Below are 21,665 nucleotides of genomic sequence, written 5' to 3' on the forward strand. Positions count from 1 at the left end.
CCTAAGGGCCCGGTATGCTCCTGAGGGCGGGACCCAGGCCGGATTTTTATTTAAAATCCGGCGGGGACTTCCCCCTCAGGATTCATAACAAACGCCGCACACGTGTAGAATTGGCGGGAATCCAAGTCGGATCTCCCGTCGCTTCTATGACGCGCTTGCTGGGATGTGCTGTCACTATCCCAGTGAGTGCGAGATCTCGGCAGCATGTCGCCGAGTATCAGCGCGACGCTGTCGTGCTAAAAACACAATGTCAGAAACACCTACTGTACCTTTGGCTTCGATTCTTATAGGTCGTTGTTTTGTTAAAGGAGCTGGTACCTTTTTGCACTCTATAATAGTTGATCCCCTTTATATTGCCGCAACATGTGTTGTATTGACTCATTGTAGTTTTGGTATGGGTATCAACGTTGGTCTTATATTGGTATTAGTTTGTAGACAATGAAGTAGAGTAAGGGAACCACCACATGGCGTGGTTATGATGCAGTCATGATGACAGTATGGAACGTATGCATTCTGATTAACTTCAAATAGTGACACGTGATAAATTATGTTAAACATATGCCACAAACGGCTACTCAATTGTATACCGCCTGAGGTCAACAGCCGCAAGCAGCAGGATGTGTTTTACGATAATTTGCTAATACAGACATGACAGCAGGGGCGTACATAGAAGTCATTGCTGAATTACTGCATGGCCAGCAAACTCGCCTGACCTAAACCCTATAGAGAATCTATGAGGTATTGTCAAGAGGAAGATAAGAGACACTAGAGCCAACAATGCAGAGAAGCTGAAGGACACTATCAAAGCAACCTGGGCTTCTATAACACCTCAGCAGTGCCACAGGCTGATCGCCTTCATGCCATGCAGCATTGATAAAGTAATTCATGCAAAAGGAGCCCCAATCAAGTATTGAGTGCATATACTGTGCATACTTACCAGGCCAACATTTCTGTAATAAAAAACAATTTTCTAAAATATTGACTTTTGGGTTTTTATTAGCTATAATAATAATATAATAATAACATTTATTTATATAGCGCCACCATATTCCGCAGCGCTTTACAAATTCATAGGGTTCATGTACGAAACAAAACTAACTGGTTAATATGCAACTGAAACACTAGGAGTCAGGGCCCTGCTCGCAAGAGCTTACAATCTATGATATAAGCCATAACCCTAAATGTTAAAATAAATAAACACTTGAAACAGATCACTCTGTGTGTAATGACTCTATATAATATATGAGTTTTTACTTTTCCTGAAATAAATTAACTTTTCAATGAAATTGTAATTTATTGGGATGCACCCAGGGGCGTTGCTAGGGTCTGAAAAGATCTGGGGCCCAAGCCCTAGTGAATATGGCCCAGGTCTCTAAGGCTACTTTCACACTAGCGGTAGCCTTCTCCGCCAGAACAGCCTGTTGGATCCGTGCTACCGCTAGTGCACCGTGCCGTCGGAAGTCCGCTCTGGCCCCATTCACTATAATGGCGGCAGGCCAGAGGTCCTGCCGCAGCATGGCAAACATACCAAGAGGCAGCTGTAATAAAACTGCTGCATGCTGGAGAAGGCTAACCCTAGTGTGAAAGTTGCCTAAGTCGACCCTCCCCGTGCACACTGCATTTTACTGTACTCGCTATACAGCAGCACATACCTCTCACATCCAGTGCCTTCCAGGTGACGTATCCTCTGATGTAGATCTTCCCTGTCATTATCTTCTCTACTCGTTCCAGACAACTTCTTTCAGCTGCACCTTGTCTCTGCAGAGTGTGACACATAGACATCTTAGCTTCCTCACATTTCTATCATCATCCCCCAACCTGGAGTCCCCACAGTCTTATCCTGCTGCTCACTGTGCTCCCTAATACCCCCAAATACTATCCTGAAGAAAAATAAGTGCCATACAGATAGCCTTCCCCCTATAGGAATAGTGCTCCTCCAAGTACCACCAATAGTAATTCCCTTCTAGAGTGCCCTCATTAGTAATACTGCCCCACTACAGTGCCCCCAACAGTGATAATGCTCCCCAAGAGTGACCCCATTAGTAGAAGAACCCTCCTTTATTAATAATGCCCTCACAGAGCCGCCAGTAGAAATAAGAACCCCCTATTGTTCCCCCAGTGGTAATAAAGCTCTCTACAGACCCCTCAGTAGTAATAAGGCCCCCCATAGTGTTCTTAGTAGAAATAAAGGGATCTATAAGACCCTCCTATAGAGCCCCCAGTAGTAATAAGAACACCAAATGTCCTCTGAACATCGCCTTCTCAGTCAGTGTGGTTTACTAGAGTCACACCACACAAAAACAAACGTTTTAGATTTTAGAAAAACTGACTTTTCTAAAATTAGATTAGTGGTATTACGAGTCCCTATCAGATTAGAACAGTTTCATTGGAGTCCAGGAGAAAAGGGACTACTTAAAAGTGGCACTATTGAAGGCAACAGAAAATTGCATTAGGCTTGTCAGTAAAAGCAAAAAAAGGAAGAGACCACTGTGGTACTCAGCAGAAGTGGCCAAAATCATTAAAAACAAAAAGATAGCATTTAGGAATTATAAAAAAAAAAAAACGAGGATGACAAGCAAATTTATAAGATTAGGCAGAGAGAGGCCAAACAAGTTATAAGAGCTTCTAAGGCACAGGCAGAAGAGAAATTAGCTCAGTCAGGGAAAAAAAGGCGATAAGGCATTCTTCAGATACATAAATTAAAAAAGGAAACTAAAACAAGGAATTACCAAATTAAGAACAAAAGAAGGAAGGTATATGGAAGAAGATAAGGAACTAGCTGACTGCCTCAATGAATACTTCTGTTCAGTTTTTACAAAGGAAAATGAAGGAAAAGGGCCTCAGTTAGGAAAGAAGACTAATGAATCTTTTGATGCATGTGTCTTTACAGAAGATTGGAAATTAGCAAATGATGTGCCCATTCACAAGAAAGGTAGTAGGGAGGAATCGGGCAACTATAGGCCAGTAAGCCTGACATCAATAGTGGAGAAATTAATGGAAACCATACTTAAGGAGAGGATTGTGGAACATCTAAAATCCCATGGATTGAAAGATGAAAAACAGCATGGGTTTACTTCAGGGAGATCATGTCAAACTAATCTTATTGATTTTTTTCATTGGGTGACTAAAATAATAGATGGAGGAGGTGCAGTAGACATTGCTTATCTAGACTTTAGTAAGGCTTTTGATACTATCCCACATAGAAGGCTTATCAATAAATTGCAGTCTTTGGGCTTGGACTCCCATATTGTTGAATGGATTAGGCAGTGGCTGAGGGACAGGCAACAGAGGGTTGTAGTCAATGGAGTATATTCAGACCAAGGTCTTGTTACCAGTGAGGTACCTCAGGGATCTGTTCTGGGACCCATATTGTCTAATATCTTTATCAGCGAAATTGCAGAAGGCCTCGATGGTAAGGTGTGTCTTTTTGCTGATGACACAAAGATTTGTAACAGGGTTGATGTTCCTGGAGGGATACACCAAGTGGAAAAGGATTTAGGAAAACTAGAGGAATGGTCAAAAATCTGGCAACTAAAATTTAATGTGGATAAGTGCAAAATAATGCACCTGGGGCGTAAAAACCCCATAAGCAGAATATAAAATCAGTGATACAGTCCTAACCTCAGTATCTGAGGAAAGGGATTTAGGGGTCATTATTTCAGAAGACTTAAAGGTAGGCAGACAATGTCATAGAGCAGCAGGAAATGCTAGCAGAATGCTTGGGTGTATAGGGAGAGGCATTACTAGTAGAAAGAGGGAGGTGCTCATGCCACTCTACAGAGCACTAGTGAGACCTCATTTGGAGTATTGTGCTCAGTACTGGAGACCATATCTCCAGAAGGATATTGATACTTTGGAGAGAGTTCAGAGAAGAGCTACTAAACTGGTACATGGATTGCAGGATAAAACTTACCAGGAAAGATTAAAGGACCTTAACATGTATAGCTTGGAAGAAAGACGAGACAGAGGGGATATGATAGAAACTTTTAAATACATAAAGGGAATCAACAAGGTAAAAGAGGAGAGAATATTTAAAAGAAGAAAAACTGCTACAAGAGGACATAGTTTTAAATTAGAGGGGCAAAGGTTTAAAAGTAATATCAGGAAGTATTATTTTACTGAGAGAGTAGTGGATGCATGGAATAGCCTTCCTGCAGAAGTGGTAGCTGCAAATACAGTGAAGGAGTTTAAGCATGCATGGGATAGGCATAAGGCCATCCTTCATATAAGATAGGGCCAGGGGCTATCCATAGTACTCAGTATATTGGGCAGACTAGATGGGTCAAATGGTTCTTATCTGCCGACACATTCTATAGTCAATTTGCAATAAAGCATGGTTTCCAGGTATGCACTTTGGAAAAGGATATTCCTGTTTTTGCTATTGATTCAGCTCCACTTTCTCAAAGATCGCTAAAGGGCATAGTTCACAATATCTGTTTGACTGTGGGTGACGCTCATGTTGAGGATATGTCATGTTTAGTCCTAAGCGGATTACCTACTCCTCTAGTGTTGGGGCTACCCTGGCTCACTACACATAACCCCACCATTAATTGGCAAGCAAGGCAAATAAATGGTTGGAGTGAGTTTTGCAGAGAGAATTGCCTCACGGCGTCTCTTTCAGAGTTTTCTACCAAGACTGTACCATTTTTTCTCTCTGAATTTTCGGATGTGTTTTCCGAGAGTGGTGTCCAGGAGTTGCCCCCTCACCGGGAGTACGACAGCCCTATTAATCTCATCTCATTAATCTCATCCCAGGCGCCAAGCTGCCACGTTCTTACAATCTCTCCCAACCTGAAAGAGTCGCTATGCGTACTTATATCTCTGAGAGCCTGAGAAAGGGACACATCCGACCCTCGAAGTCACCTGTTGCCGCTGTTTTTTAAGAAAAAAGATGGTTCTTTAAGACCTTGTCTGGATTTCAAGGAGCTGAACCGTATCACAATTCGTGACCCATATCCGCTTCCTCTGATCCCAGACCTGTTTAACCAGATTGTTGGGGCTAAAGTTTTTTCTAAGTTGGATTTAAGAGGGGCATACAACCTAGTCAGGGTCAGGGAAGGGGACGAATGGAAGACGGCCTTCAATACCCCTGAGGGTCATTTCGAGAATTTGGTTATGCCCTTTGGTTTGATGAATGCTCCGGCCGTCTTCCAACATTTTGTGAACAGCATTTTTTATCATTTAATCTGGAAATTTGTTCTGGTGTATCTAGATGACATTTTGAGAAGGTCTGGCAGACGTCCTTCTCTACATCTTGCATGGCGTTCTTTGTTTTGGTTTCACTTTGTCATCTCCTTTCCTTCTCCCAGGTGTCACCTATTTAGATTAATCGTCTCCCTTTATATTCCCTCCCATACTGCCTCACTTTGCAGTTTATACTACTTCCTGGATGAAGTGTTCACTGCTGGAGGCTGCTGCTGCTGTTTGCTCAGATAAGTCTTTTCATGTATTGTGTTTCCTTGCTGGCTTGATTCTAGGTGACCCTGACTCCGTCCGTATTAAGTGCAGGGAGCCAGTGGTCGTGTCCCATCACTATTATAGGGTTTTCAGGTGTCACACAGTCTTAGGTACGTGGGCATGCAATCGTCTACTGTTGAGACCCTTGCATGGGCATAGCAGTCAGGGAGAGCTCTTAGGGTTTTATAGGGCTCACCTATATGCTCCTTAGTTTGGGATCAAGCCAGTCGGACGTTTATTCATATGTTCCAGCTATATGCAACATCATCCGTGACAGCACCATTAATAAGTAATCTGTTCAGTTATACATAGACTTACAGTGCATCAGACTCATTGTCAACAGGCGGTGTAATATAGGCATGTTTATTTAGTTCATCTGCTGGGCCATTTACTGTATACTTAATCAACTGTGCATCAGTTGTGAATCAACAGAATTTGTTTTAACAGCCGGTCTAATATATAGGCGTGTGTATCTAGTTCATCTGCTGCACCATTAATAATAAATTTGTTCAGTTATACATAGATGTATGGTGCATCAAACTCATTGTCAACAGGCGGTGTAATATATAGGCATGTTTATATAGTTCATCTGCTGGACCATTTATACTTAATCTGTTCTAATATACATAGACTGAATGTGCATCAGACTTAGTCTCAACAGCCAATATTTTTGACATCATTTCAGGTGACAACAGATACATACAGCTAGGAACACTTAGTTGGCATGGCCTGGGAACAATCTCTGTGCCCTCACCTGTCCTACAACTCCCTCTTTCTTTTGCTGCTCCTTCTCCTCTGGATGTTATGCATGCTTAGTAGCAGCTACAGGACAGCATAGACTTGGAGGAGAGATCCGCTGCGTCCTCCCTTAAGCGTGCAAATAGCGATGATGAAAGTCCGGTGCGAGCGGTCATAGACGTGGCCGTGAGACTGGTGAGGGTGATATTATTATCAGGGGGTTACGGTGGCAGCAGGCCCGTGGGACAGCAGCAGGGTATCAGTATGCCAATTAGCCAGCAGGGTGGAAGCAGTGGGAGATCTGAAGCCAAACACGCCCGGGGTAGACTGTCTGCTACTCAGGAGGCAACCTGTCAGGAAGCAACTAGCGGTGCAGAGTTTAATAAAGGCAGCGGCAGGGTCGGCAGTATGGACATTTTTTATCAAGTCGCTGGAGGAAGTTAGCATGGCGGTATGCAGGATAAGTGAGCAGAAGGTTAGCGCGGTCAGGGTGCTAATGTTGGCACCACAGCCCTGCATCACATGGAACGTAGACATAAAATGGCCTGGGAAAACCGTGGCACTAATGTAGTGATACAGCCTGACACACCAACAGCTGCATCTCCCAGCGGCCTGCACGCCTTCTCAAGTAGTCAGGGCTCCTCAACCTCAGCAGAAGGAAGCTGTCGTTGCTTCCCTTTGTCTATTGCTCCTGATGCTCCTCCCCTTACTCCTGGTCATTTGTTTCACCAGCGATCGATCACAGAGGCAATTCACCAGCAAACAATCACCAAGGTGAGTGCAAAGAGACAACACGCAAAGAGAATGCATGCACTCATCCAACGGAGCAGAAGCTGAACGTGCACCCGGCCAAGTTGCTCGTACTGCAGTCCCTCCATTTCCATGTGGTTGACTCTGCCCTTTTCATAGAAACTGATGGCTTGTGCCCAACCCAAGATGGAGAGTCCCAAGCCGTCATTACTTCTCCAAAAAAAGTGTACCTTCCCTGCAAAGGTATGTTGAGCAGAAGTTGGACCAGTCTTTGAGCCTGTCGGTGTCTGGCACAGTTCACCAGTCCCTTCGTGTGGAGCTGTAACTATGGTCAAGGACAGTACATTTCCTATACAGCATACTGGGTAAATGTGGTTCCTGTCCAGGCACACCAGCAACTTGGCCAGGTGATGGCAATGCCGCCTCCACACTGTAATCATGGGATTTCTTCGCCAATGTCCTCCTGTGCCTCCTCATCCTCTGCCTTGTACTCAGCCTCCACTGTAGGCATAGTTTACAGTGGTACTCCAGCATACCACCTATGCAAGGCATGCCCGGGTGAACGGAGCCACACTGGGGAGAAACTGCTCCGTGTCATCAACCAACATATCGAATCCTAGCTGTCTCCTCACCAACTGAAGATAGGAACCAGATAGGAAGAACATTCTGTCTGTGTTGCGTTAGGGAGGGCTGACCCATGCATCCTGTATGGCGCACGTCTTCAATCTGGTTGTCACCCGGTTGCTGAAGTACTCCATCCAACTGCAACACATCTTGAAAATGTCAAGGAAATTATGCATGCACTTCAGCCACTCTAACAGTGCAAAACACACCGTCCTTGAACTGCAAAGCCAGAATGGTGTTCCCCTACATCACCTTATATGCAATGTTTCCACACGTTGGAACTTCACCCTCCACATGTTGGAACGACTGTATGAGCAGAGAAAACCCATGACCGATTTCTTGATTATGCAGATGGACAGGACTTCTCCCCAGTGTAACTTTGACGTTAGACAGTGGCAGCTTATGCGTGACACCTGCCATTTGCTTATGCCCTTTGAGGAGGCCACTTCAGTTGTCACCAGGACAACGGGATGAATTATGTCATTCCACTCCTTTACATCTTTACATCCTGGCGAGGATGCTGATAAATCTGACTGGTGAGGGTACAGAAAACGTGGCACCTACATCTCACAGCCACCTTAGCCCTATGGAGGCTAAACTGGCACAGGAGAAGGACGAGGAGGAGGACAAAAAAAAACAGGAATTCTATACAGAACTAGGTGGTTTATCTGCCCAAGTGACAGGAGAGGAGCAGGAGGAGCTACAGGGCGATGACGAAGACTATGCAGATGACCCTGACAGACTGTAACAGTATGCAGTGGAGATTGAGGCAGGGAATCCCTCCAAGTCCCTTGTGCAAATGGCCAGATACCCACTGAGTTGCTTGCGTAGTGATAGCCATTCGGCAGAGGGATGACTACTGTCTCTCCACAATGTTAGAACCTCGCTACTGGTCCAAAATGGAGGCCATTTTTACACCTTCTGAGATTAATGAAAAACTCAACTACTATCGAGACATTCTTTGTAGTCGGTTGGTCATTATCTACGTACATCCATCCTCACAAAGGTCTAACTGGGGGGCTCTTTAAGCTCACGCTCCACTGCCATGGCTGCTGCAAGGGGTGGGGCAGATGGGCAGAAGCAGCACCAGCTTCATCAGCAGAAACTTAAGTCTTGAGTCTCTGATGAGCACCCGCCTACTGAAGAAACCACCCATCAGCAGCAGAAAATGGAACATAATTGGAATGCAGCCTGTCACCCCAGATCCAAGATCCCCAGGACTACTGGGCAGCCAAATTTGAATTGTGGAAGCAACTGCCCATGAGCAAGCTTTCCTTCCCAGCCAGTAGTGTGGCATCAGGGCAGGTGTTTAGTGCGGCGGGTGAAAGATGAATTAGGCTTAGATAAGCCAGGATTTCCGGACACTGGTGCCTGATACAGCAGACTAGATCATTCTGGCAGTAATGATCTGACTGTAATCTGCTGCCACACCGGAAAATTGTGACAAATGGCCTGTTACTTCTGCCCACGTGCTGCTGCCACTATTCTGATGCTGCCACCCACCTGATGCCACATGCCTGCTGCCTCTACTGTCATCTCCTAGTAATGTGATCTGCCACCATCTTGTTCTGTTACTGCCACTGTTGACACTCTTCCCACTGTCACGGGGCCACTCCTTAAATTTTGGGTCACTGCACATGTAACACCCCAAAGTTGTGTTACTACACACCTCTACCCCGTAGTTGTGTTACTACACACCTCTACACCGCTACTATCTTCTAAGAGCCTTTATACTGTCTTCAGATGTGATTTTGCTTATGTCCTCCAGAAATGTGCATATAAAACTATGTTAAATCTAATGGTTCATGTAATTATCCTGGTTACCAGCGGGTGGCAGCATCATTGGCAGAGATAGTCTTAATGTTATGGCACTTCAGAGTGGAACATTCCTGTTCTATTCTACCCCCCTTCTGGAGAGAGGTGGGCGAGTCCTTTTTCCTGCAGCAAGGGAGGGAAAAAAACTGTTAGAGCCAGTGATAGTTTACCCCCTGTTGGGCATAGGAGGGTTTTGAGTGGTACTCCCTCCATAGGGAAGAAAGTAGGGGCACATCTCCGCAAGTGACGTGTCCATATACCCATACTGTGAGCACCTTCAGCTCTGCTGGATGAAGAGAGCAGAAACTACAGCCAAACTCCAGAGTTCCAGGAAGAAAGCCTCCCCTGAGAATCCATCTGTGAGATAAGTCCAGAGTCCTAGGATAAGCCTATTCCTCCTCAGCTAGTCTGTCCCCACACAGCAGAAGTTACAGATAAGTGCAGAAGCTAATCCTGCCACAGTTACAGAGCTACCAAGCAGACGTTTATCCTGAAAGCTCCACATTTAAAGCAAAAGTACTCATTCCTGCTAATCATTGCCAAAACCTGCTGGGACCAAGAGACCAAAGTTATATACTGTTTGGATGCAAGTTATTTCAAGTAAAGCAACGTTTGAACTTCATCTAAAGGCCCATTGAAGTCAATGGGGACCCGAACTTTGGAGCACTAAAATGGCTGTAAAAAAGTCATGGAAAGGGCTAGAGGGCTGCAAATGGCAGCAAAATGTGATTAAGAGCATGGCAAGTGCTCTGCAAACAAATGTGGATAGGGAAAAAATTATAATCTTGATCTAGGAGGAGAAGGTCTATATGGAGTAGGAGGTTGAGGAGGCGGTGGATGTGTCGGTGTAGGTGAAAGCAGCGTTGGAAGAGGAGGAGGTAGCCAACACTGGTTTTTGGTTATGTTTTTTTTTTTTTTGTTTAAATTTGGGTAGACCCCAAAACATTGGGAAATATAACCTGTGATAACCCCCTCTAGCCGTGCTAAATAAATGTTCAGACAATACACTGGCTGCAGGGCATGCAAGCACCTCCAAGGCGTAAAGGGCAAGCTCAGGCCATGTGCCCAATTTGGAGACCAAGAAGTTGAAGGGGGTAGACCCATCAGTCAGTACGTGTAGGCGTATGCACACATACTGCTCAACCATGTTTCACGTCCCCGTGACGTCCACGATCCAATTGGATATCTTATCTATCAACTTTCGATGTTCTTTTCTGCGCCTACCATGGTGATCATGAGTAGCGGGGAATCAGGGTTCCAGGCAGGAGGGAGAGGGAGCCTGAAAAAGGGATACCACATCCAAGGGGTGATCGAGCGGAAATGTGGGACAAATTATTGAAGCAGAAGCTTCCAAGTAAAGGAGGGGGCGTGCAGCAATTACCCACTCCCGACTCGGGGAGGTAGTGACGATAAATAACAATACAGGACTCTTAAGATGCCCTGTTATTTGAATGATTAATAAAAAATTACAGGGAATGTCACTGGGGTATTTTGGATTTGGAAACGTCAGACAGGAGAGGCCCTGCTGCCGCTTTGTTGACTCTGGATAACTTCTGCCTGATCGCACGTCACTGTGACGTCCACGCTCTAATTGGATATCTTCTCTATCAACTTTCGATGTGCTTTTCTGAGCCTACCATGTTTATCACGGTTAGCGGCGAAACAGGATTCCACCCCGGAGAGGGAGCGTGAGAAAGGGAATACTACATCCAAAGTAGGTCAATGGCTGCAATGTGATCGAGCTGAAATGTGGGACAAGTTATTAAAGCGGAAGGATCAAATAAAAGGAGGGGGCGCGCATCAATTAAAGACGAATTTTAGAAATTTAAGTCCCTGTCACCTATGCAGAGCAGGGGTTTTTCATAGCCAAAAATGGGTTAATGTCACCCACCAATTGAACAGACGATTTTACAAAAAATAGGTACCTGTCACCTATGCAGAGCAGGGGTTTGTATATGGCAAAATTGGTAAAATGTCACCTGAGAATGTAACAGACGATTTTTTGAAATTTAGGTCCCTGTCACCTATGCAGAGCAGGGGTTTATTCACGGCAAAAATTGTAAAATGTCACCCAAGAATGTAACAGATGCTTTTGCACCCTGCTCCCTCTTTTGCTGTGCTGGTGCCTCTGTGCGACCACCGCCTCCTCCTCCGAACTAGACAGATCACTCGCATGACCTTGATTCCATGTGGGTTCTAGTATCTCATCATTCTCCACATCATCTTCCACCCACTCTTTACCCCTGCCCTCCTTGTCGGTCTGCATACTGCAGAAAGCTGCAGCAGTTGGCATCTGTGTTTTGTCATCATCAGAGACGTGCTGCGGTGGTCTTCCAATGTCCTCATCCTGAAACAAAAGTGGTTGGGCATCAGTGCACTCAATCTCTTCCACTTCTGGTGCATGGCTATGTGGATGGCCCACGGAAACCCTGCCAGCAGAGTCATTAATAAGCATAACAGACTGTTACATGACTTAGGGCTCAGACTGCTTATCTGATTTGCAAGGGGGTGAGTTGAAAGAAAGATGGCCATGGGCTGTAGGTGCCAACTCTGATCTTTCAGTAGGGGACTGGGTGGGAGACAATGCGAAGGAACTGTAGGCACTGTCAGCCCCCCAATCTACTATAATCTGTACTTGTTCTGGCCTCACCTGAATCGTACTGTCCTAAATGCAGTGTAGGCTGCAAATGTACTTTCTAGCGCAAAAGATGAGCATTTGTCACCCAACAATGTAACAGACGAATTAGTAAAATGTATTTACCTGTCCACTAGGTAGAGCCGGGATATATCACAGCCAAAAATTGGTTATTGTCACCCACCTATGTAACAGACAAATTAGTGAAATGTATTTTCTTGTCCACTAGGTAGAGCAGGAGTATATCACAGCCAAAAATTGGTGAATTTCACCCGACAATGTAACAGACAAATTAGTGAAATGTATTAACCTGTCTACTAGGTAGAGCAGGGGTATATCACAGCCAAAAATTTGGGATATGTAACCCAACAATGTATCAGACAAATGAGTGAAATCACTTGTGCGTGTAGCTGGCAGAGATCGACCACGTCCTCTCCCTGCAACAGGAGCTCCACAAGCAGCACCACGACCGGGACCACATCCCTTCCTCTCCTCATTCTTTGCGTTTATCCACCAAATTAACAGATGGTTTATGTCAGGCTACAATGTAACCGCCAATAGTCCACAATTAAGTTCACTGAGAGTAAGGCAGTGCCGTTGTCATAAAGAGGAAAAATTTCTTGAGGTCACACAACAGTGTGCCAGGCGAATTTTGTACAATTACTTCATGGTCACAAAATTTTTTAATTTGTCAACCAACAATGTAACTTCTGTATTGACTGGTTGTATTTGACTGTGACAAATGGGTGTTTTTTTAAAACCAGAATATAACAGCAGTATCTAACCCTAGTATTTGACTGTGACAAATGCAGCAAAGGCCCCAGATGTAGGGTCTAGCAAAAAATTGGTGTTTTTTTAAACCAAGAATATAACTGCAGTATTTAAACTTTGTATTTGACTGTCACAAATGCAACAAAGGCCACAAATGTATTATCTTGCCCAAAATGGGTGTTTTTTTTAAAACCAGAATATAACAGCAGTATCTAAAGCTTATATTTCACTGTGACAAATGCAACAAAGGCCCCCAGATGTAGTAGGGTCTTGCAAAAAATGGGTGTTTTTTTCAACCCAGTATATAATTGCAGTATTTAAAGCTTGTATTTCACTGTGACAAATGCAACAAAGGCCCCAGATGTAGGATCTTGCAAAAAATTGGTGTTTTTTTCAACCCAGTATATGATTGCAGTATTTAAAGCTTGTATTTCACTGTCACAAATGCAACAAAGGCTGCAAATGTATTATATTGTCCAAAATGGGTGTTTTTTTATAACCAGAATATAACAGCAGTATCTAACGTTTGTATTGGACTGTCAGAAATGCAGCAAAGGCCGCAAATGTATTAACTTGCCCAAAATGGGTGTTTTTTTTAAATCAAAATATAATTGCAATATTTAAAGCTTGTATTTCACTGTGACAAATGCAGCAAAGGCCCCAGATATAGGGTCTTTCAAAAAATGGGTGTTTTTTTTTAACCCAGTAAATAATTGCAGTATTTAAAGCTTGTATTTCACTGTGACAAATGCAGCAAAGGCCCCAGATGTAGGGTCTTGCAAAAAATTTAGTTTTTTCAAACCCAGAATATAACTGCAGTATTTAAAGTTTGTATTTGACTGTCACAAATTCAGCAAAGGAACCAAAATGTATTATCTTGCAAAAAATGGGTGGTTTTTTTAAACCCAGAATATAACTGCAGTATTTAAACCTTGTATTTGACTGTCAGCATCCTATCCCTACACTAGTAAGAGCAGAGTGACGTGCAGTGCTACGTGACTCCAGCTTATATAGAGGCTGGGTCACATGCTGCACTGGCCAATCACAGCCATCCTATTAGAAGGCATGGCTGTGATGGCTTCTAAGGGCACACAAGTTAAACGCGTGTTGATTGGCAGCCTTTTAAAAAGTGCCATTAACTTGCTGAACACCGAACTCGAACCCAAACTTTTTCTGAAAAGTTTGGGTTCGCATCCGGGGTCCAAAAATGCTAAAGTTCGGTACGAACCTAAACTTTACAGTTCGGGTTCGCTCAACCCTAATTATAGGCCATCACCCGACTCTGGCATTCCTAACCTGGGACGTGCGTTATAACTTCTTGGAAGGGCCCTGCACATAGTTAATTCCACTCTGATAAATTAGAGCTAAAGCTAACATTGACCTGTAAGACACACGTCTGTTATTTCCATGACTTATTGTGAGGCAAATTTAGGAGATAAGCCTACTCTCGGATTAGGTGTCATGAATTGATCTGCACCTGTTCTCTGGGTTTGACCTGCCATTGCTTTGGGCTGACAATTACTGACCAAATAAGAGAAGTGTGAACTAAGCCTAATAGTGACGTACAGTCATTTGACATCTAACAGAAAGGATTCAAACGCATGTGTTTTCACTGCCATAACATGGATTAAATAACCTTTTTTTCCCCACTACTTTATTGTTGCTGCCTCATGTCCTTATTTTATTCCACTAAAGAGTGATTTGGACACCCGCTGGAGCTTGCAGCGTTTTTTTGTTTTGTTTTGTTTTTTGCTTTACTGAAGGCTGCTGTATGCTTTTTTTTTTGTTTAGCTGGGGGTTAGCTAGGAATGTTAGTGGCTTGCATGATGATGTGCATAGCCATATATGTGACGCACCTTAACTGTTTCACTACTAAAAAGGACTAGCCCGGGGCGTGGCCTGACCGGCATGGAGTGAGGACGCAGGTCGCTTCAGCTCCGGCACTATCCTGACTGTATCCTGACCATCCGTTCTGGTGGACCCTGATTTTTTATCTAAAGACCCTCAGTGAGTTGCTGTGCCTGATTTCCCTGCAGCTCGACTGACTCTGAGCCCTGCGGCTGCTGCCGGACGATACCTTGGGACCGGGCCTACACCCCAGATGACATCCCTGTCTGCTGGCCGGTTCTAGCGGTGGGGGCGCCGGTGAAAAGGGATCTCCTGCTATACTCACCTGCACCGGAGGCCGAGCAGAGCTTGGAGGTTCTTTCCGGTGGGCTCCCTGACCTTCTTTCCCGGCCGAACGGTGGTTCCTGCACGCCTGGTGCCGTGGGCGCCATCTTGGCCGCAGCACTGAAGACAACCGCACCTCTCTCTCTGTGCCCCGCGATCCAGGTAAAGAACCTTCTCCTCTCCTGCACTCCTAAAGAGACTCTCCTGGGGCGGTGTGACGCCGGCTAGGGACACTGGGACTACGCTTGCCTCAGTTTAGAGAAGTCTGACACTTGTATTAAGCCACAAGCGTTTTTTGCTGGAGTGCTTCCTTTTTAATACCAAAGTGTGGTCTTTGCTGGAGGTTTTATGGGCCGCAAAACGGGCACCTCAGGGCCTGCTATCCCTCCTAAGTTGATGCTCGACAATATGAGCCAAACAGATGGCCAGGAAGCTGGAGCTTCTTCTGTACGTCCAGAGGTGGACCTTGCAAAAGTTATGGCGGCCATTACCAACTGCCAAACGACGCTCACGGTCAAAATTGACCATGTTCAGGCCGACCTAACTCTCCTCAGGCATGATATTGATAAGATCCGGGAGAGAACAACTGAGGTGGAGAGAAGGCTGGGAGAGGTGGAAGATTCTGTTCAACGTGAGGATTCTGTGGTCCGTGCTCTGCAAAATCAAGTTAAAACCCTGGCAGCAAAAGTGGAAGATGCCGAAAATCGAAATAGGAGAAATAATATTAGGATTATGGGTTTACCGGAGAGGGCAGAGGGTCCATCCCTTGAGGAATTTAAGGAGCGCTTTATCAAACAAATCCTGAGCCCAATTACCCTATCAGGGACATTTGCAGTGGAGCGGGCACACAGGATTCCTACTCGTCCTCTGCCCCCTGGAGCCCCGTCACGTCCTTTTATCTTTAAAGTGCTAAACTATAGAGATCGGGATGCTATACTGGCGACGGCCCGTCGTATGAAGGACATTCATTTTGAAAACGTACGGATTTCCTTCTACCCGGACTTTTCCACAGAGGTGCAGAAACAACGCAGGCAATATACAGCAGTGAGAGTTCGGTTGCGGGAGAAAGGCCTTGTCTACGCCATGATGTATCCAGCACGTCTCAGAGTCCAGGATGGAGAAGTGGTGAAATTTTTCACCACCCCAGAGGAGGCGTCCGACTGGCTTGACCGCAGGGGCTGAGTAAATTGGGACTTGTGTACTGAGAGTCTTATTTCATGTTCAGGATGGTCACTTTATATGTGGGAGCTGAGTGTGCTAAAATTAGGTTGTCCTACTGCCTAGGTTCAGTTCTTGGGTTTACCTAGAGTGGTGGGTGGCAGCACGGGCCTCCCCGTCCTGATCTACTAGTGAGGAGTTTGATCATGGGGTATTCAGGCTTGGATAGGTTGGGGATATCTGGGCAGGGAGGGGGGATTTGCTCGCAGTTCTGGGCATGTTGGGATGTTTTTACTGCTTTCTTGAAGTATGGGTGTGACTGTGTGTATGTATGGCTTGGGTGGTACATTTTCCTCATGGGATATAGCTTTGACACTCCACCGTAATGGCAATCTGTCGGTTTGTCTCCTGGAATGTCAAGGGACTAAATGATAAAATAAAAAGATCCCTTGTCTTCAATTTTGTAAAGAAACATAACCCTGATGTATTGATATTGCAGGAGACATATCTGCAGGGGCGGAAATTGCTGGCGTTGAAGAGACCTTGGGTGGGAGCTGCTTACCATGCGGTATATAGTTCCAGAGCGAGAGGTGTGTCAATTCTGGTGGCGAAATCCCTTCCCTTCCAATCTTACTCTGTTAAGACTGACATGATGGGGCGTTTTGTGATCCTTCATGCTGCAATCAGAGGCATTGACCATGCCCCCCTATTGGTGATCCTGAGACAGCCGCTTGCACCTGCCGAAAGGCTATGGAGACTTAATAGTAAATGGCTTGAGGTATTGCCGGTGGTTTGGGCTGCACAGCAGGGGATGAAAGATTATTGGGAACTTAATGAGGGCTCTACTAACCCTCTGGTGGAGTGGGAGGCGTTTAAAGCTGTGCTGCGTGGTACGTTGATTCAGGCAATTGCATCATATAGGAAAGAGCTGGGTGCCACTAGAGTTAAACTAGAAGATGAGGTAGTAGGGAAGGAGCAGGCTTATATCACAGACCCAAATGATGTGAACCGTAGTTTATGGGACGAGGCTCAGAGGAAACTTAACTTACATCTCACTGAGTATACCCAGAAGAAGTTGCTGTTCCAGAGGCGCCTAGTTTTTTCAGATGGTGACAAAAATGGGAGTGCCTTGGCTTTCCTGGCTAGGACCGAGGCGCCACAGGCGGTAGTTCCGCACATTACTGGCGGGGATGGCTTGAAGGTATATCGACCGGCAGATATTTGTGAACAGTTTGTTCAGTTCTATACTGATCTATACAGTTCTAAATCCACTTCCTTCCCAGGTGAGATTCGTTCGTTCCTTCAATCCATCCCACTTACAACTTTGGCTGCGGCTGATAGTAATTATTTAGGGAGAGCTATTGAGGAGGGGGAGGTCAGGGCGGCAATCGAGGACATGGCGCCTGGGAAATCACCTGGTCCGGACGGCTTCCCGATTGAATGGTACAGGGTGGATGTTACCTTACAATCTACACGTTTGCTTAGGCTTTTTGACTATGCATGTGAGTCCGGGAAGTTGCCGTCTTCCTTTGGGGAGGCGACCATCGTGGTGATTCACAAAGTTGGGAAGCCTCCGGATCAGTGTGCATCATACAGGCCAATTTCCCTTTTAAACACGGATGCAAAAATCTTGGCCAAAGTCCTGGCTAAGCGTCTTGGGGGGGTGATACTGTCCATTATTGACCCAGATCAATCTGGTTTTATGCCCGGGAAGACGATGGATATAAATCTTAGGAGATTATTTACCAATTTGCAGGTCAGGCACGATAATGCGGGTTCGAGAGTCTTGGCATCCCTAGATAACGAGAAGGCCTTTGACTCGGTAGAGTGGCATTTTATTTGGGAGACAATGCTTCGCCTTGGTTTCCCTTCCTCTTTTATTAAGTGGGTCAAATTGTTATATCAGGCACCTATAGCACGGATTAGAGTGAATGGAGTCATGTCCCGGCCCTTCAGGTTGTATAGAGGCACTAGGCAAGGGTGTCCTCTGTCCCCGTTGTTGTTCGCCCTGATAATGGAACCTTTGACACAGCTGATCAACAATAGCTCTCTGATAGAGGGGTGGACGGTAGCGGGGATTCAGGAGAAGGTGTCACTGTACGCGGATGACCTGCTAGTCTACTTTGCTGACCCTGGCCCTTCCTTAGAGACCCTGTTAGATGTGGTGAATGGATATGGGGGATACTCAGGATTACGGGTAAACTGGGCTAAGTCTAGTTTATGTATTGTAGATGCTGATGAAGCTGTGGACATCTCCCTGGTATCTCCCCTGAGAGTAGTGGAAAGTTTTCTTTACCTAGGGATACATATTCATAGGGACCCTAGGCAGTTCTGTCAATTGAATCTGAGGCCCACCATGGAATATGTCACGCGTAAGCTGGAGACCTGGGAAAATCTTCCTTTGACCCTGGTGGGAAGAATTAACATTTTTAAGATGGTGTTGCTCCCCAAACTTCTGTATATTTATAGAGCAGCTCCGGTAAGGATCCCTAAGTCCCATTTTGACATTTTAGATAGAACCTTGTCCCGTTTCTTGTGGCTCCATCGGTCCCCCAGGCTTGCGAGAAAGACACTGAAGGCTTCCTACGTACAGAGGGGTTTGCAGCTTCCGGATATGTATATTTATTATATAGCTACGCGCCTAATGTATGCATCTTGGTGGATTAGGGCGGATGCCAATAACCCAGCGGTGGTTTTAGAGGCGGCGCTGACTGGATCATTTGAAGCTCTAACGAATCTGGTGTATAGGGGGGGAAGGGTCACAGGTTCTGGGTTGTATACAGATTCTATGGTGACAGTTAGCGAGGCCTGGGTGAGATTTGTAGAGATACATACTGAGAATCAGGAGGGGGACACCTGGTCCCCTTACATTCCATTATGGCGTAACAAGCTTCTTCCTGAGCTCTTGCACCTTTCCGATTTTGAATTCTGGCCTAGGAAGGGTCTTAAGTATCTAACACAATTGTTCCATGAAGGGATTTTCCGTTCCTTTGAGAGCCTACGGGCTGAGTTCCGGCTGCCCCAGACGAGCTTTTACCGCTACCTCCAATTGAGACATGCCTGTGAGAAACAATTTAAATCCCTGTCCCTAAAATTGGAGTGTGGCCCGCTGGAGTCAATAGCTAGAAGGAAAATCCCATGCAAACCTATATCTTCCTTTTATGCTGAAATTGTTAAAATGCAAGAATCTCCTATTAGGCGTTCCTTTGTTAAATGGGCTGAGGACATCCCGGAGTTGGAGGATGCTCATTTGGAGGAGTGGCGTCTGAGATGGAAAACGTCGGTTATAAGCGCTAGAGATCAGCTCATCCAAGCTAAATGGATGCACAGAGTGTACTTGACCCCACTGCGTCTTTATCAGATGCGGCAAATACCAAATCCAGGATGTGACAGATGTGGAGAAGTGAGGGGCTCTTTCTTTCATATGGTGTGGCTCTGCCCGGTGATGAAGTCATATTGGAAGGGAATATGTAACTTTATTAATGTTAGGTTGGGGCTCCCAGGGATCTGTAATCCAGTAATTTGTTTAATAGGGTTAGTTTCTGATGCTACTCCTTCCAAATATAACAGAATATTGTTAAGATTGTTGATGTTCTATGGGAGGAAGAATATACTTTTGAACTGGAAACCGCCCAAGTGTCCTACAGTGAGCCAATGGGTACTCCTTATAAATAAAGACCTGCAAATGTATAAATTGACATACGAAGCAAGGGGATTGCCTGATCGTTTTGATAATATCTGGGGTCTTTGGGTCCAGGCGGAGGGCACGATTTGAAGTCATTGGTGGGGGCGAATGCATCACCCATTGTATGAATGTGAGTGTGTATGCGGTTGAGTGAGTTCTAGAAGCAACTTTGCGACAACAGCGATACCTTGTAATAAAGTCACTTATATGTCTTTTATGGTCAAGATATATGTTAATATTGGACTTGCTAACGTGAGTGCATGGGTCATGGAAGATTTGTTTCTTCTTTGTTCTCCCCTTGGGAGTGTTGTATTAAATGCAAAAATGTTAAATAAACGCTATTAAAAAAAAAAAAAGGACTAGCTATGCATGTTGCTGCACTGCACAGTGATGTACCGTACATAATTGGGGTCATTTATCAAACTGGTGTAAAGTAAAACTGGATTTCCAAAAGAGCTGTCAAATATGAAAGGTGGAATCTGATTGGCTGCTATGGGCAACTAAGCCAGTTCTAATTTACACTAGTTTGATAAATTACCCCAAATGTTCCTATAGTGTCTACAGCAGCTATAATGTACCCTAGAGTGCCCCCAGTAATAACACCCTATATTGTGCTCCAGGTAATAATCCCTGTATAGTGTCCCCAGAAATAATAGAATGGCCCCTACAGTGCCTCTCTAATAGCAACGTCCCCCATGCTGCCTCCCACACAGTAATTTCCCTCACACTGCCCCCACACAGTAGTGTCCCCCATACTGCCCCCCACACAGTAGTGTCCCCCACGCTGCCCCCACACTATAGTGTCCCCCACACTGTAGTGTCCCCCATGCTGCCCCCCACACAGTAGTGTCCTTCACGCTGCCCCCACACAGTAGTGTCCCCCACGCTGCCCCCCACACAGTAGTGTCCCCCACGCTGCCCCCCACACAGTAGTGTCCCCCACGCTGGCCCCACACAGTAGTGTCCCCCACACTGCCCCCCACACAGTAGTGTCCCCCACACAGTAGTGTCCTTCACGCTGCCCCCACACAGTAGTTGCTTCTGGGCCTGATGGCACCCCCGTGAGAGCCGACACCCGGGGCGGACCGCCCCCCCGGGCGGACCGCCCCCCCGGGCACGCCACTGGGAGGGATCGCACTGTGTTGGGGCACTAAGGTGCATAATACTGTATGGGGGCACCAAGGGATAAATCTGTCCCCCACACTGTAGTGTCCCCCACACTGCCCCCCACACTGTAGTGTCCCCCACACTGTAGTGTCCCCCACGCAGTAGTGTCCCCCATGCAGTAGTGTCCCCCACGCTGCCCCCACACAGTAGTGTCCTTCACGCTGCCCCCCACACAGTAGTTTCCCCCACACAGTTGTGTCCTTCATGCTGCCCCCCACACAGTAGTGTCCCCCATGCTGCCCCCACACAGTAGTGTCCCCCACATTGCCCATATAGTAATTTGCCCCCACACAGTATCCCACCATATTCCTCCCCCCACGTCCTCCTGTGTGCACCCCCCAAAGTTGGCACATAAAATAAAATAAAATAAAAAAATTTGCTCCCACACAGTATCCCACCATATTTTCCCCCCAAACGTCCTCCTGTGTGCACCCCGGCCCCCTCATGTCCCCCAAAGTTGGCACATAAAAGAAAAAAAAAAACTAAAAGCTAAATACTCACCTGCACTTGCTCGCATCAGGCGCGCCGGGATTTCACTACCGCATAGGCTTCAAGCCTACTAGGCCTGAAGCCTATGGCAGTGATCGGCGGTGGGCCAGGGAACTATGCGCTCTGCTCCCTGCTCCGCCGCAGTATGTGGGTGTCAGCGCTTTAGCAATGAGCGCTTCCATCTGTATTGATGGAAGCGCTCGT

Source organism: Bufo bufo, chromosome 2, assembly GCF_905171765.1.
Source record: "Bufo bufo chromosome 2, aBufBuf1.1, whole genome shotgun sequence".
NCBI classification, from domain to species: Eukaryota; Metazoa; Chordata; class Amphibia; order Anura; family Bufonidae; genus Bufo; species Bufo bufo.